Source organism: Pleurodeles waltl, unplaced genomic scaffold (assembly GCF_031143425.1).
Source record: "Pleurodeles waltl isolate 20211129_DDA unplaced genomic scaffold, aPleWal1.hap1.20221129 scaffold_37, whole genome shotgun sequence".
Lineage (NCBI taxonomy): Eukaryota > Metazoa > Chordata > Amphibia > Caudata > Salamandridae > Pleurodeles > Pleurodeles waltl.
In genome coordinates this window covers 8,939,855-8,956,645 of record NW_027150076.1, presented here as the reverse complement: position 1 = coordinate 8,956,645, position 16,791 = coordinate 8,939,855, and positions in this window count along the sequence as shown.

Sequence of the window (16,791 nt, the reverse complement as noted above, 5' to 3'; positions counted from 1 at the left end):
TCAAAGGAAAGGGGAGTGACCACTCCCCTGTCCATCACCACCCTAGGGGTGCTGCCCAGAGCTGCTCCAGAGTGTCCCTGGGTTTTTCCATCTTGGATTCCAAGTTGGTGGAGCACTCTGGGAGTATCTGAGTGGCCAGTGCCAGCAGATGATGTCAGAGCCCTCCCCTGATAGGTGCTTACCTGGTTAGGTGACCAATCCCCCTTTCAGGGCTATTTAGGGTCTCTCCTCTGGGTGTTTCTTCAGATTCGGATTGCAAGACTTCAGCAGGAATCCTCTGCAACTTTAACTTCATCTTCTACTGACAGAACCACAGCTAAACCCTCCAGGAACTCTACAAACTGCAAAAAATAAGCAAAGACGACTTCTGCAACATTGTAACTTCAGCTCCTGCCAGCAACTGCAACAGTTTCCAGATCGTGCATCCTCAGAGGACTGCCTGTCTTCAGCCTGTGCAAGAAGAACTGAAGGAATCTCCGGTGAAGTGACCGAGTCACTTCCCTATTTCAGCAGGCATCTCTCTGCAGCGACGGCTGGTGGTGTGGGTCCCCTCTCCAGATGACGAGCATGGATCCAGCAACACAGGAGGTGGACTAAAGTGACACCAACAGTCCCAAGGTTCAGCTGTCCAACTTTGGTGGAGATAAGAGCTTGCCTCCCCACGCAAGACAGTACCCCGTGCACTGCGTGACTTGCAATTGCCAAGGCTTATGTGTAACCTTCTAAGAAGTTCTTTCTGCACAGCACAGCTTAAGCCCCCAGCACTCCTTCCTGCAAGGCATAGCTTCCTGAGTGGTTCTTCAGCTGCATGGGATCCCTTTGTGTCATGCTGCATGGGCCTCCATTTGCACCTTCTTTGTCCCCATGCTGTGGGACTTATGTGCATGCTGCCTGGTCTTTTGTGGGCTCTCTGAGTTGCTGAGAGCCCCTCTGTCTTCCTTTCCTGGGCAGAGGCCACCAGGTCCCTCCTGGTCCCGGGCAGTGCATTTTCTGCTAACTGCAAGCTTTGTGTGTGCCAAGGCTTGTTTGCGGAATCTAGCGACGCAATTCAGACTGCAATCATCCATCTGGCATGGGACATCTTCTGCACCAACCAGGAACCCACATCTGTCTTCTTGGGTGCATAACTGACTTTGTCTTCTCACCGGTGGTTCTTCTTTTGCACCTTCATCCAGGTTAGCAGGGGCTCCTATTCTCCCTGGACTCTTCAGTGCTTCTTGGACTTGGTCCTCTTCTTCTACAAGTCTTCAGGTCCAGGAATCCATCATTGATGTCTTGCAGTCGCTTCTGGTTCTTGCATAATCTGTCACGACTTCTTGTGTGTTTCAGGAAACTTGCTCTGTTTTACTCATGTTTTCCTGGGCTCTGGGATGGGTTCTATTATTTACCTTTGGTGTTTTCTTACACTCCCAGCGCCCCTCTACACACTACATTTGCCTAGGTGGGAAACAGACTTTAGCATTCCACTATTTTAGTATATGGTTTGTGTTCCACCTAGGCCCTTTGCAACCTATTGTGATTTTCACTATTTGGAATGTTTTCTGACTGTGTACTTACCTGTTTTTGAATACTAGTGTGTATATTGTGTATATTACTTTCCTCCTAAGGGAGTATAGTCTCTAAGGTATTTTTGGCATTTGTGTCACCAAAATAAAATACCTTTTTTTTTGTAACATTGAGTATTTTCCTTCATGTGTGTACTTTCTGTGTGACTTCTGTGGTATTGCATGAGCTTTGCACGTCTCCTAGTTCAGCCTAAGCTGCTCTGATACAGCTACCCCCAGACAGCCTAGCTGCTAGACACTGACTACCTTTCACTAATAAGGGATAACTGGACCTGGTATAAGGTGAATGTACCTTTGGTACCCACTACAAACCAGGCCAGCCTCCTACACCACCCAAGGTGCAGATGTGCACTCCACGCCGGTGGCTAATGCTCCCTCCAACTAAGGTGATGATGTACTCTTTACCTAAAGTGCTGATGTACCTTCCACCTAAGGTGATGAGGTACTCTCCACCTAAGGGGCCGATGTACCCTTCAAAATAAGGGGCTGATTGGCTGATGTCCCCTCCACCTAAGGGGCTGATGCCCCTCCACCTAAGGGGCTGATGTACCCTCCACCTAAGGTGCTGCTGTACCCTGCACCTAAGGTGCTGATGTGCCCTCAATCCCAGGTGTTGCTGTCCCCTCTTCCGCAGTGCCAGCATACACTCCATCGTGGGTGCAGATGCCCCCCCCACTGCAGGTGCTAATATATCCTCCACTTCAAGTAGGGTTGTGCCTACTCATGCAATGCTAATAAGCCCTCCAAACAAGGTGCAAGTGAGTTCATCTCCCCAGGAGTTTATTAGCCCTTCAGCCCATGTGATGATGTGCCCTGAAATTCACCTTTTTAACCAATAGCTGTTATCATTTGACAATCAAAAGAGCCCATGTTTCAACGGGTCACACAAATCTCTGCAAGAGGACATTACCTTTGTGATTCAAAATGTTTGTGACTACTTCAGAAGTTGTAAGCAGATTCTGCAGCATTGGAACAACAAACTGAAGAATTCATTTTCTAATGTAAATTAGATTTTAAATCTCAAAACTTAATTACAGGCACATCCATATAAACAGTTCTCACAGTTTTGAAGGTAAAGCAACATTCCCTTCTGAGTGGCAAATTCCTACAACATTTCACGTGCACAAGTTTGACATGCACAAAGGGCAGAAATCCATATAAGTGCATAAACCTCACTGGCATTTCACAAACCCAACCCAGCTTCACCTATGCTTCTGGAAAGTCTACTCTGATCAAAGTTATTTCCATGTGAGTGACACCTGCACGAGTAGCAGTGGGTCCGTAAGTGACACCTGCATGAGGAGCACTGGGTGTGAAAGTGACATTTGACCGAGAAGCAGTGGGTGTGTAAGTGTTACCTGCACGAGAAGCAGTGGGTGTGACAGCTACAAGAGGAGCAGTGGGTGTGAGTGACACCTGCATGAGGAGCAGTGGGTGTGTAAGTGTTACCTGCACGAGGAGCACTGGGTGTGTAAGTGGCACCTACAAGAGGAGCAGTGGGTGCGAGTGACACCTGCACAGGGAGCAGTGGGTGTGTACGTGACACCTACAAGAGGAGCAGTGGGTGTGAGTGACACCTGCACAGGGAGCAGTGGGTGTGTAAGTAACACTTACACAAGGAGCTGTGGGTGTGTAAGTGACAATTACTCGAGGAGCAGTGTATGTAAGTGACACCTGCACTAGGAGCAATGGGTGTGTAAAAGACACTTGTCGAGGAGCAGTGGCTGTGTAAGTGACACCTGTATGTGCAGCAGTGAGTGCATAAGTGACACCTTCACAAAGAGCAGGAGGTGTATAAGTGACACCTATACGAGGAGCAGTTTGTGCATATGTGACACCTGCACAAGCAGCAGTGGGTGCGTAAGTGACATGCATAAGATCAAGGGGTGTCTAAGTGACACCTGTACGAGGAGCAGTGGGTGTGTAAGTGATACCTTCACTCAGAGTTGTGGTGGGGAATAACACCTGCATGAGGAGCAGTGGGTGTGTAAGTTATAGTTGCACAAGGAGTAGTGGATGGGTGTAACTCCACACAGTTGTAAATATGTGTCTTTATAAATATCTGTAGTGCTTCTCCCTCACCTTTTGTACCAACATCTGACACCAGTGGTGTAAAGTGTGAGAACATCTTTCACAATGTTATTATTGCAGCCTTGTAGGGAGAGGCGGTTTTCTAGAATAATTCATAGGAATTTGGCTTTATCAACAGTACTTAGTTGCAATCCTAGTGATTTTAACATCCTTGCTATGGTGCAAATCATTTAGAACAATCTGCTCCTGTATAAACAAATGTCCATTGAAGAGGAAACCAGACTTCTGTTCCAAGATGTTCACTATCTAAGATTGAGCAGGTCTCTGCCTCTCAGCTTTTCATTCCCATCTCATCAGGCTGGGCAGAGTGGAGGGCATTGAGAGTTATTCAGCCCTCGGGGCAGGGAGAAGGCGCAGGGCAGTTCATTTCACGGTGGGAGATGTGGCCACCACACAGAGGATGACAGTGAGAGGAGAGGGAGTGACTTGGGAACTCTCAGGGGTGAAGAATTTACATCAACATTACTATCCCTGGGAGGCCTTGTACAGAAGGGTCATTGTGAGAGGCAAATGACTGTCCGAGGGATAGGGTTATACTGAAACTCCTTGTGATCTGGAAGCAGCGGGGGGACAACTCCCCTGACTTACAATCTGCAGCTGTAAACCATTGATCACACCCCCAGGCCTGAAAGGAAGTGCCCTTAAATCCACAAACTGAAGGCCATCCAAGGGGGACAGCTTCCACTGCTGAGCCATTGGAGGGGGGCATGACGTGGTCCAGGGGACTGCTGCTTGTCACACAGTGTCTTTCACATCGTGTTGTTTCTTTATTGCAGATCCTGACTCTCTTGGGTGATTTGGAACGCAATGACAGGCATCTGCTGTCCCTCGCAGGCTTCCATCCCTGATTTCCCATCCCTTTGGCTAGGATTATTAAACAGAATCCTACCTCATTAATATTAGTAGATTCTGCACATCCTATTGAAGAGCCATTTTGGTTCATGTTGGATTTATAAATCCATTGCAGTGCAATATATTCACAAGAGTCACAGTGTTTGCACAGTGACTGCTTTTCATTTTATGAATAAGGTTATCAGGCCCTAAGTGTTTTCAGTGAAACCAAACAGTGCAATTCTTTTCTGGGGATGTTCATAAGAAGCGATTTGTCCAAAAGACAAGGAACTTTGGGCCAGATGTATGAAAAGTTTTTGCACTCGCAAACGGTGTGAATCGCAAAAATCGGCCATTTGCCAGTGCAAAAACGTGGTCTGCGTTGCATGAAAGGCATTCGCAGACCAAAAATAAGAAATCACAAAAATTGTGATTTTTTGCAGTGCGACCTGGTTTTGCGAGTCGTATTTTGCAATTCGATATTTCCAGTAGGAAATTGCGAGGCGCAAAATGCGAAGTGCAAAATCCAAGTCGCAAATAGATGCATCAAAAAATCACAATTAGCGATTTTTCGCAGAATGGCATTTTGCACATGCAAAATACCACTAAGTGAAACCAGGTGGTAACCAGGTGCAACCTATATAAAGAGGCCCAGAATGCCTCAGACTCTTTTCCACAATGGCTGCACTCTACGTCATGGCGAGGAGGATGAGGATCTTGGCAGGTTTGAGGAGAGGGAGGAGGAGACAGGAGCGCATTTTCAGAGTGCGCATTACACTACTTGACCTGACAGAGGAGGAAATATTTGAGAGGTATAGGTTGAACTCAGCTATGATACTTGATCTGATAGCTGAGCTACAACCCATACTGCAGCGCATAACACTAAGGATTCACAGTATACCCACCCATGTGCAGGTATTATGCTCCCTACACCTACTCGCCTCAGGGAGCTATCAAGGGGTCATAGGAGCGGCTGGGGGGGTCACAGAGTACCCTCTCCACATTTTTCAATGCATTTATCAACGTCATGCTAAGCAAACTCCAACAGTACATCAGATTCCCCCACACCCCACAGGAAATACAGCAGACAAAAATAGAGTTTTACCAGATAGCGCAGTTCCCCCACGTCCTAGGTGCCATAGATGGCACACATGTGGCAATATGTCCACCATCAGTCACAGAGTATGTGTACCGAAACCGTAAATACCAACATTCCATGAATTTACAGGTGATATGCAATGCCTCCTATATCATAACTGATCTCGTGGCCAGGTACCCAGGGAGCACACATGATACGTACATCTTTCGCCACAGCGGCATTCACAAAAGACTGCTAGCTGGGGAGTTTGGTGAAGGATATCTACTAGGTAATGTCACTCTGTACACTGGCGCATGGATGGCAAACCCATGTCAGATGGCTGAGTTACTCATCATACCTTCTGTCCCTTCCAGGAGACACTGCCTACGCAGTGCGCACCTACATGATGACGCCCTACCTCAATCCTGCAACACCAGCAGAACGGAGATACAATGCAGCACACAGGGCAACCCGCAACGTTGTGAAGCGCACATTTGGACTGCTGAAGAGTCGCTTCTGTTGCCTCCACAAAAGTGGAGGGGCACTACATTACAGTCCAGAAACCACTTGTAGAATAGTGGCTACTTGTGCAATCTTGCACAATATAGCTACAACTAGGGGCATACCTATAGAAATCAGTGACACTGAATCAGATGAGGATTACGATCCTATACCACCTCTACAGCCAGCAGACAGGACCAGTGCAGCAGAGGGAAGGCAAAGGCGTGCCGACATCCCACACAACCATTTCAGATATGAGTATTGTAGGAAAGTACCATCTTGCCTGGCATGTTACCCCCCTATTTCACGTTATATATGTTGTTTTAGTGTATGTGTCACTGGGACCCTGCCAGCCAGGGCCCCAGTGCTCATAAGTGTGCCCTGTATGTGTTCCCTGTGTGATGACTAACTGTCTCATTGAGGCTCTGCTAACCAGAACCTCAGTGGTTATGCTCTCTCTGCTTTCTAAATTGTCACTAACAGGCTAGTGACCAATTTCACCAATTCACATTGGCATACTGGAACACCCTTATAATTCCTTTGTATATGGTGCTGAGGTACCCGGGGTATTGGGGTTCCAGGAGATTCCTATGGGCTGCAGCATTTCTTTTGCCACCCATAGGGAGATCTGACAATTCTTACACAGGCCTGCCAGTGCAGCCTGCATGAAATTACATCCACGTTATTTCACAGCCATTTACCGCTGCACTTAAGTAACTTATAAGTCACCTACATGTCTAACCCTCACCTAGTGAAGGTAAGGTGCAAAGTTACTAAGTGTGAGGGCACCCTGGACCTAGCCAACGTGCCCCCACATTGTTCAGGGCAATTTCCCCGGACTTTGTGAGTGCGGGGACACCATTACACGTGTGCACTACATATAGGTCAATACCTATATGTAGCTTCACAATGGTAATTCTGAATATGTCCATGTAGCATGTCTAAGATCATGGAATTGTCCCTCCATGCCAAATCTGGTCTTGGGGTGCCAATCCCATGCATCCCCGGGGCTCCAGCATTGGCCCCGGGTACTGCCAAACTAGCTCTATTGGGTTTTCACTGCAGCTACTGCTGCTGCCAACCCACAGACAGGCTTCTGCCCTCCTGGGGTCTGGGCAGCCCAGTCCCAGGAAGGCAGAACAAAGGATTTCCTCTGAGAGAGGGTGTTACACCCTCTCCCTTTGGAAATAGGTGTTAAGGGCCTGAGAGGAGTAGCCTCTCCTGGCCTCTGGGAATGCTTTGAAGGGCACAGATGGTGCCCTCCTTGCATAAACCAGTCTACACTGGTTAAGGGATCCTCAAGCCCCTGCTCTGGCGCAAAACTGGACAGAGGAAAGGGGAATGACCACTCCCCTGTCCATCACCACCCCAGGGGTGGTGCCCAGAGCTCCTCCAGTGTGTCTAGGACCTCTGCCATCTTGAATGCAGAGGTGTGAGGGCACAATAGGCACCTCTGAGTGGCCAGTGCCAGCAGGTGACATCAGAGACCCCTCCTGTTAGGTGCTTACCTGGTTAGGTGGCCAATCCTCCTCTGAGGGCTATTTAGGGTCTCTCCTGTGGGCTTCTGGTCAGATAACAAGTGCAAGAGCTCACTAGAGTTCCCCTGCATCTCTCTCTTCAACTTCTGCCAAGGATCGACCGCTGACTGCTCCAGGACGCCTGCAAAACCGCAACAAAGTAGCAAGACAACTACCAGCAACATTGTAGCACCTAATCCTGCTGGCTTTCTCGACTGTTTCCTGATGGTGCATGCTCTGAGGGATGTCTGCCTTCACCCTGCACTGGAAGCCAAGAAGAAATCTCCCGTGGGTCGACGGAATCTTCCCCCTGCTAACGCAGGCACCAAACTTCTGCATCACCGGTCCTCTGGGTCCCCTCTCATCTCGGCGAGCGTGGTCCCTAGAACACAGGAGTTAGATCCAAGTGACTCCGACAGCCCAGTGGTCCTTCTGTCCAAATTTGGTGGAGGTAAGTCCTTGCCTCCCCACGCCAGACAGTAATCCTGTGTACCGCGTGAACTGCAGCTGCTAGGTCTTCTGTGCACTTTTGCAAGGAATCCTTCATGCACAGCATAGCCCAGGTCCCCAGCACTCCGTCCTGCATTGCTCAACTTGCTCAACTTGCTGACTTGACCACCGACTTCGTGGGACCCTCCTTTGTAGTGTTGAGAAAACTGCTGTGCTCAGATTTCTTGAATGCTTGTTCAAGTGCTTCTGTGGGTGCTGCCTGCTTCTGCATGGACTCTCTGTGCTGCTGAGTGCCCCTTCTGTCTCCTCCTCCAAGGGGCAACCTCCTGGTCCTTTCTGGGCCCGGGCAGCACCCATTTTCTTCAACTGCGACCTTTGCAGCTAGCAAGGCTTGTTTGTGGTCTTTCTGCGTGGAAACAACTCTGTATCCTCCAGCACACCGTGGGACATCTTCTGTGCAAAGGAGAAGTTCCTGGCATTTTTCGTTGTTGCAGAATCTCCAGCTTCTTCCACCCAGAGGCAGCCATTTTGCACTTTCATCTGGGGTTTAGTGGGCTCCTGCCCACCCTGGACACTTTCGTGACTCTTGGACTTGGTCCCCTTCCTTTGCAGGTCCTCAGGTCCAGGAATCCGTCTTCAGTGCTTTGCAGTCTGTTGTGGTCTTTGCAGAATCTCCTATCACGACTTTAGTGTGTTTCTGGGGAAGTAGGGTAGCTTTACTCCTACTTTTCAGGGTCTTGGGGTGGGGTATGTTGGACACCCTTAGTGTTTTCTTACACTCCCAGCGACCCTCTACACACTACACTAGGTCTGGGATCCCTAAGTGGTTTGCATTCCACTTTCTTAGTATATGGTTTGTGTTGCCCCTGGGCCTATTGCATCCTATTGTATTTTACAGTGTTTGCATATACCCACCCAGGCCTCACACGTGGCTTCTCATTAAGTGTTATTTATATACCCACCCAGGTCTCATACATGGCCTTTCATTGGGTGTTATTTATATACTTACCCAGGCCTCATACCTGGCCCCTCATTCAGTGTTTTTGGAGTATGCTTGGTTGTGTTTGTGTGTCTGTGCAAAATGACCATGCAGTGTATGGAAGAGTGTCTGAAGTGGATGGGCAGCCATGGGCTGAGTCTTTGGTCTATCTGTCCACATGTGAGTGTGTAGTGTATTGAAGAGGGTCTGAGATGGAAGGACAGCAATGGGCTGTGTCTTTGGTCTGTCTGTCCCCATGTGAGCGTGCAGTGTGTGGAGAGGACCCAAGATAGACAGACAGCCATGGATTGTGTCTCTGGTCCATCTGCCCCCGTGTGAGCTTGTAGTGTATGAAAGAGGGTCTGCGGTGTAAGGACAGCCACGGGCTGTCTCCAGTCTGTCTGTCCCGCGTATAATTCATGGAAGAGGGTCTGAGGTGGAAGGACCTTCTGTCCGTCTGCCCCCACACGTGAGCACGTAGCATATGGAAGAGGGTCTGAGGTGAAAGGACAGCCCTGGGCTGTGTCCCCAGTCCATATGTCCCCATATGAACATGTAGTGTACAGAAGAGTGTCTGAGATGGAAGAACAGCCATAGGTTGTGTCTCCAGTCCGTCTGTCCGCACGTGAGCATGCAGTGTATGGAAGAGGGTCTGAGAAAGAAGGTCAGCCGTGGGTTGTGTCTCCGGTCCGTCTGTCCGCACGTGAGCATGCAGTGTGTGGAAGAGGGTCTGAGATGGAAGAACAGCCATAGGTTGTGTCTCCAGTCCGTCTGTCCCTACATGAGCATGCAGTGTATGGAAGATGGGTCTGAGGTTAAAGGACAGTCATGGGTTATGTCTCTGGTCTGTCTGTCCTCATATGAGCATGTCGTGTATGGAAGAGAGTCTGAGATGGATGGACAGCCGTGCGTTGTTTCTCCGGTCCGTCTGACCCCATGTAAGCAACTGGTGTATGGAAGAAGGTCTGAGGCGGAAGCACAGCTGTAGGTGTGTCCGTCTGTCCCCATGTGAGCGTATAGTGTATGAAAGATGGTTTGAGATGGAAGCACAGCCGTGGGTTGTGTCTCCAGTCCATCTGCCCCACGTGAACATGCATTGTATGGAAGAGGGTCTGCAGTGGAAGGACAGCCATGGGTTGTGTCTCTGGTCCGTCTGCCCCCACGTGAGCGTGCAGTGTATGGAAGAGGGTCTGCAGTGGAAGGACAGCCATGGGTTGTGTCTCTGGTCCGTCTGTCCCCATGTGAGCGTACAGTGTATGGAAGGGGGTCTGCAGTGGAAGGACAGCCATGGACTCTGTCTCTGGTCCAGTCCTTTCTCTACACGGATGTGCTGGACCTCAGAGCGTCAGAAGGCAAGCAATGGACATCCAAGAGCCTCTGTCCAGTCCACAGGATGGTTGCCATTTCTAAGTGTCAAATCAAACTCAAACTGTGATCATAGTTTGGGGGGGCAATTCCTTGAAAGGAACATTTATCTTTCAGGTACTCACATCTCCATGGGAACCATATGGGGTTCAAGTGTCACATTTCCACGTGTGCCTTCCAGTGAGACATTTCCCCTCTCAGCACCAAGCACAGGATGTGGGGGTAGGGTGTCTACCCAGTCTTTTCTAGGAGGTGGGCACTACTAGTCAGGCCACCAGGTGAAGTCTTTGCTTTCTTCCTGCTCTCTCTCTTAAGTCACACCTTGACCTGTTGGAACTGGCTCCTGGTTTTAGCCACAGCACCAAAAGTCCTTTCTGGGGATGTGTCTTCACAGCCACACAGTGCCCTGTAAAGCGTGTCGCTTTACAGTGACTTCTAAAGCGAGGGGAGATTCTAGTAGAGTAACGTGAGGGAAGGGGGGAGCTCTTTCTGACACCCACTAAATTATGGACCATTCTGTAAGTGTAGGGACTTCATATGTAGAAGAGGGGTACCTGTGTATCCCACCCCACATACCCACATACTCACATGCACAGGCAGCATATACTCAGGGAAGTGAGGGGGTGTAGTTATGGCCAACTACATGGATTTACCAGGGAGGACAAGCTGGCAATGCCCACACTGGGAGCTTTATTTGAAAAGGGCCTGTACCCCATTACTACAATCAGCTGCCACCAACCATTAGTCATGTCAGAGCCTGGCATGAGGGTCGTAGTCACCCACATATTGAAAGGAGTATCACAAGAGAGTCTTGCACTCTGTCAGCAAGAAAATGCCTTATTACCGAAGACCATTTGTGAAGACACTTGTGACAGTGGTCTCTTGCACCAGAAAACATATGGGATCTGACACAGCAGTTAAAATGAGGAACCGGTTCCCATATGGAACTGTGCCAGGCACCTTTGATCCCACAAAAGACCCAGGGTTGGAATCTGATGTCCCTGGTGAAATGGAATCATCAGGTAACTTTAAATGTAACATAACACGTCATCGCATTTCACACTTGTCTATTGTGCTTTCTCTCTGAGTTACAACTGTGTTCCTCAGTCGTCTCACAAGGGAGTGTCCATCCTGTGAGCAGGAGCAAGGTTTTAAGTGCAGCATTCTTCCTCGGGTGACCCTCTCTCAAACCAGGGACTTGTAGCTGAATTGGTGAAAAGTGTCAGGCTCCAGCACAGATGTTCAGGATGTGGGTCTGTGATGGAAAGTCTGGGATGTCTGGTAACCTAGGTTAAAGGGAATTTGGCCTAATCTTTCCTGAGCTTCTCAGCCACCTTAGGAGGGTGTGACAGAAGAATCTGCTGGGGTTTCACACTGGCTGAATGTAGAGCCCCTCACCTGTCACTGCTGCACACACTCATCCTAGAGTGAAAATAGTGTTTATGACTGTGTATCTTGGCAGCGTGGAGGGACAATTCTGACATAGCGGCTGATTCACTTAATGGCGGACAGCCTGTTGTCATACCAGGGGGACGGAGTAAATTACTGGCGGTCATTTATAAAGCACTGGAAGGAGCCGCTGTTCCAACGCTTGCTGTCAGTGCATATTGCTGTTTGCTGCAGGGCTGCATCAGCATGCTGTACACCCACGAGGTTACCCAAGATGTGAATGAGTCCTGACCCGCCCTGTCACAGATGTTGTTGGGAGTGTTGTGTAGCCATTTTAGCTATAGCTCCATGCACATTATTTTAACACACTAGGCCAAGACGCTGTGCACTAGATATATTTTATTCAGCTTTATTTTATTGTTACAGTCGCCCCTTTTACGGTCTTGTTTTAGTTTCTTTTTATCTAATTGTTTTTGCCTAGGCCAGCACTCTGTTCTCAAACAAGATATTCTTGCTCACTCTGTGCTTCTTCCAAGGCTACAGCATAGTACATTGCCGGTGAACGTGGTATAAGTTTAGTCTCTGACATTCGTAGAAAATACAAATCCTTACGTAGGGACATTTTCTCAGAACATCAGCTATTTTATTATAAAACACTTCCCTGTTTCTTACACGTTAGAGGGAGATTCCAGCCAGAGAACCACAACTGTATGCTGATTGGCAAATGCTTCGCTACAGATGCTAACGCAGACCGCCGGCCTTTGCTCAGGTATGGGGGATGATGTCTTCCCAGGGGAACCTGACGGGCAGAATCAGAGCTTAATATGCTGTGCTCTACCATAGACTAGGTAGGAGTTAGTCTATCAACCCTAGTGACAATATGATAGCGTTATTTCTATGCTTCACTCTCCTTGCCACAATTTTAATACTGTCATGCTGTGTCGTCTTGGTTATTGCAGGTCATGCTTTGCCATCTAAAATGCAGTCATTTTATTAAACTCATTATTGAAACATATATTGCCTCTGTTTGTCATTGTATACATGAGACTAAGGTAACTGAGAGAAGCGGGTGAGACCTGAGTGACCACGGCTTCCCTGACAAACCAATAATGTCATGCGCTCGGCTGCCCAGTCATCCCTGCCCTCGGGTGGAGATGAGGCACAGCTAGCTGGCCGGAGCAGAACCTGGATTGGAGTGACAGGTGTCACCTGCAGTGGGTCTGACTTAGTCACCCACACTGCGGGCGATTCTGTCATACAAAATCCAGTAGTCTCATTAGAATAATGAGAGCCTATGTGACCTGGCGCCGCCAACGTTTGGTCAGGCTCTAATTTTCGGGTCCTCCGGAGTATCTCTGTCTCATTATATACAATGATACTGCAATACTGTATACGGAGACGTCCGTGGTACTGAGGATTTCTGCCCCAGCTACATAGGTTATCCTATCTGGTGCTGGAGGTTGTTCAAGCTTGAACTCTAAAAGGAAAAAACCCTATTTGGTTTGCTTTCTCTGAACATATCTTCCAACTAGCATGGTGAATCCGCAGCAGGTACCAATAGCAGTCAATATGGGACAACCTCTGACTACACATTTATTAGCAAATGGCCTAACGGTCCAGGGGGGTCCAGTCACATCTGTGGTGGACGCCCATCCAGCTTATAGAACAGAACTTTTCTATTCTTGGGTCACATTTCCAGCAGTTGATGGGAACACAAACACATTTCATCATTATACACTTGCAAACGTACCTGGACAATACAGGGCATATCCATATTTAGAAATACCTTTATCTTATCAAGAACATAATAATTGGCTTGATGGCACCCTACCACACTCAATTTTACCAGTAAGGTTAGGTCCTCTAAGTAATGATGGTCCTACCTGGCCTTTATTGGCCACCTATACACCATATCCTGCAGAAGTGACTTAAGCGGTAGCTGAGGTTCGTCGCTTATATACTTAATTAACAGCGACATATAAATGATTAGTACAGTTTGTGATGCAAACATTAAATGCAAATCCAGCACGTGCTGCACCAGCACAACCACATGCAGTGACACTAGGTATAAACCCTGCGACTGTACATTCAATCATAGGTAAAGTACCCGCCAAACGAGAGGAAACTCCGTTTTGGTTAGCACAAAAAATAAATGCGCTGGAAGCGGTATTTCCCCATACAGGACCTGGGGCACGGTATTTGCCGCGCTCTATACATACGCATTTGGTACACCGACACTTGCCAATTTGCCGGAAGTGTTGAAGCAAATACAAGAGGAATACGGGGCTGCCCCGGCCCTTGACTTGGGGATGCAACTAATGGGCAATTTTGCCACAGTATCCTCAATTATTTTAAGTAATCTTAAATGGGAAGCGGTTGCACTAGCAGCACTCATGCCGCTCCGTGGTGTCCCTCAAAAGGAACAGGAACACCAGCTGCCTAAGATTATCGCAGAGACCTATTCTATCATTGGTTGAGATAGTTTAGGGACCAGACCAACTAAACCACAATTTCAGGGCAAATCTAATAAGGATTTTTCCAAGCAAGCTCCTGAGAGTAATAAGAAACGCTGGGATGAAAAACAACAAACTCCTACAAAAGAGAATGGAGAATCTCCACGTATGGAGACCCCAGAGAATAGATATATTCTCAGAAATAGAGATAATTTAAAAATGCCCGATAGATATCAATATATTGATACACACCAATCTCGTTCCTTTCAGGACTCATCGGAAAAGCGAAATGCGAGAGGTGGGCGATCAGAGCGAAGAAAAGAGTACGTGAAACCGAGACAAGAATCCCAACATTCATCAGAGGTTTCTGTTAAAAAGGAAGAGAAACCTGCACAACAGAAACACCAATTCAAAAAGATAAAAGTGGCAGCAGTCGCAGTTCGACATGCCACTCAGGAAGAGAGTCCTCTTGAAGAAAAGGAAGTGGGCACTAGCACTGCTAGACAGCGCAGCAGAGGTCACAATAGTTTGCCAGAGTCTTCTAGAGCATCTGAAGGTGAATGCAACTGATGACTTTCTACAAGAAGAAACTGCGGACATGCGTGTCTCCACACCTGATAGGGTCTATAAATTAACCCTACAGTTAGAAGGAGACATTGAGCACAAAATAGACGCAATCTTTTGGGATTGTGTAGTAAACATATATGATGTGTTGGCCGAACAGGATTGGCCACCTGAATTTGTCCATATCTGCCCATATAGGGAAGATGTTATTAAACCTTCTTTCTTGCCCCTTGTTCCGGAGGAACTCGCTGAATCCTATGCCATAGATTGGGCTTTGGCACAGGAATCTGCGTTATATCGCAATCACGTAGGATGGGATCAAGAATCCCCCTATCATGTTATTCCTATTAAAAATCAACCCCAACCACAATCTCAGTATCCAATAAAGCTTGAGGCTAAAGCACCTGTGAGGGAAATACTCACACAACTAGAGTACCAGGGCGTAATTGTACGCTGTGTCTCCCCAATGAATAATCCTTTATTCCCAGTTCCCAAACCAGACCATTCATACAGAATAGTCTTAGACTACAAACATTTAAACAGTCATACACGCACATATGCTATACAGAATTCACATAGCACAGCACTAATGAACAACATAGGCCCATATTTATACTTTTTTAGCGCTGTATTTGCGCCGCTTTTTAACGCAAAAGCGGCGCAAACATACAAAATACAATTGTATTTTGTAAGTTAGCGCTGCTTTTGCATCCCAATATTACGCAAATGCGGTGCTAAAAAAGTATAAATATGGGCCATAGTGCGTAGAAAATATAAAACATTTCCAATGTTTTTTTCTGCCAGAATATAGCGCCTTAGAGTAGAGACTTAACAAGTTTCAGTGCACTAGGCTTCCAGCAAAAATTATGTTGTTTACTTTAGGCGTACTACAACATTTAAGATGTGTAGCCCGCATTATTCTCGGATTTGCTGAATTTGGCTACAAATTCAACTTAAAAAAAAAAAAAAAGCCTTCCTTAGCGTCCTGTTCCTGGGATATGAGCTATCAAGAGAAGGAAAGAGCCTAGCACCACAATTTTTAGAAAAATGCGCACAACTACAACCTCAAAATATGATAAAAAAACTCCAATCTCTATTGGGTTTTTAAAATGTTGGCAGAACTTACATTCTAGATTATGCCTTGTGCATAAAACCTTTATATGACTTGATATGTCCTGATTTTTCAAGTAAATTTGGGACAATTGAACATACACACATTCTCAGAGATCTGCAGACAGATATGTTTGCAGCAAACATCTACACACAAGGGACAACAAAACACATTTGGTCATCAGAGTAATTGCTGGTGCCATTGGTTTCACCTGTGTGACATTTAATGAAGGTGAGGCAGTCCCGATTGCATACAAATCACACATATACTCAGCAGCATAACAACATTTTGCTCCCACAGAGAAAATTCTCACTGCTGTACAGATGGCTGTCATTAAAGAAAGACCTCTGGCCCAAGGTAAACGCATAATTGTTGTTTCCCCAATCCCAGCCCTAGAGGCTGTTACAAAAGCCAGCGTTCCAAACGCAAAAGCATTACATCCACGTTGGATACAATGTGCCACGTCTTTGACATCCACTGATGTAGACTACATTTTTGACCCAAAATTACAAACTCAAGAATTTTTGCAGTATGAACTAGAATACCCAGTTCCAGCACACACACTGCCTATCGAACAATATCATACAGTCATGTATGCTGATGGCTCTGCACAACCTGCAATTGGCACGAAACACCAATATTCTGCTGCTTGCGCTGTTGTAAGCGGCTATATGGAGGACAACACATTTTGCCCCCTAGATACATTCATGCAAACCCTTGGGGACTGCATGGTACAATTGGCAGAGCTAAAAGCTCTGTTGATGGCACTGGAACATACGGATCCTGCACAGCGAACGCTGTTTGTTTGTGATTCGTACTATTGTGTCCAGTCCTTTTATGAATACCTGCATTACAGGTGCCAGAATGGGTTCAGAGATTCTAAAGGCAACACCATTA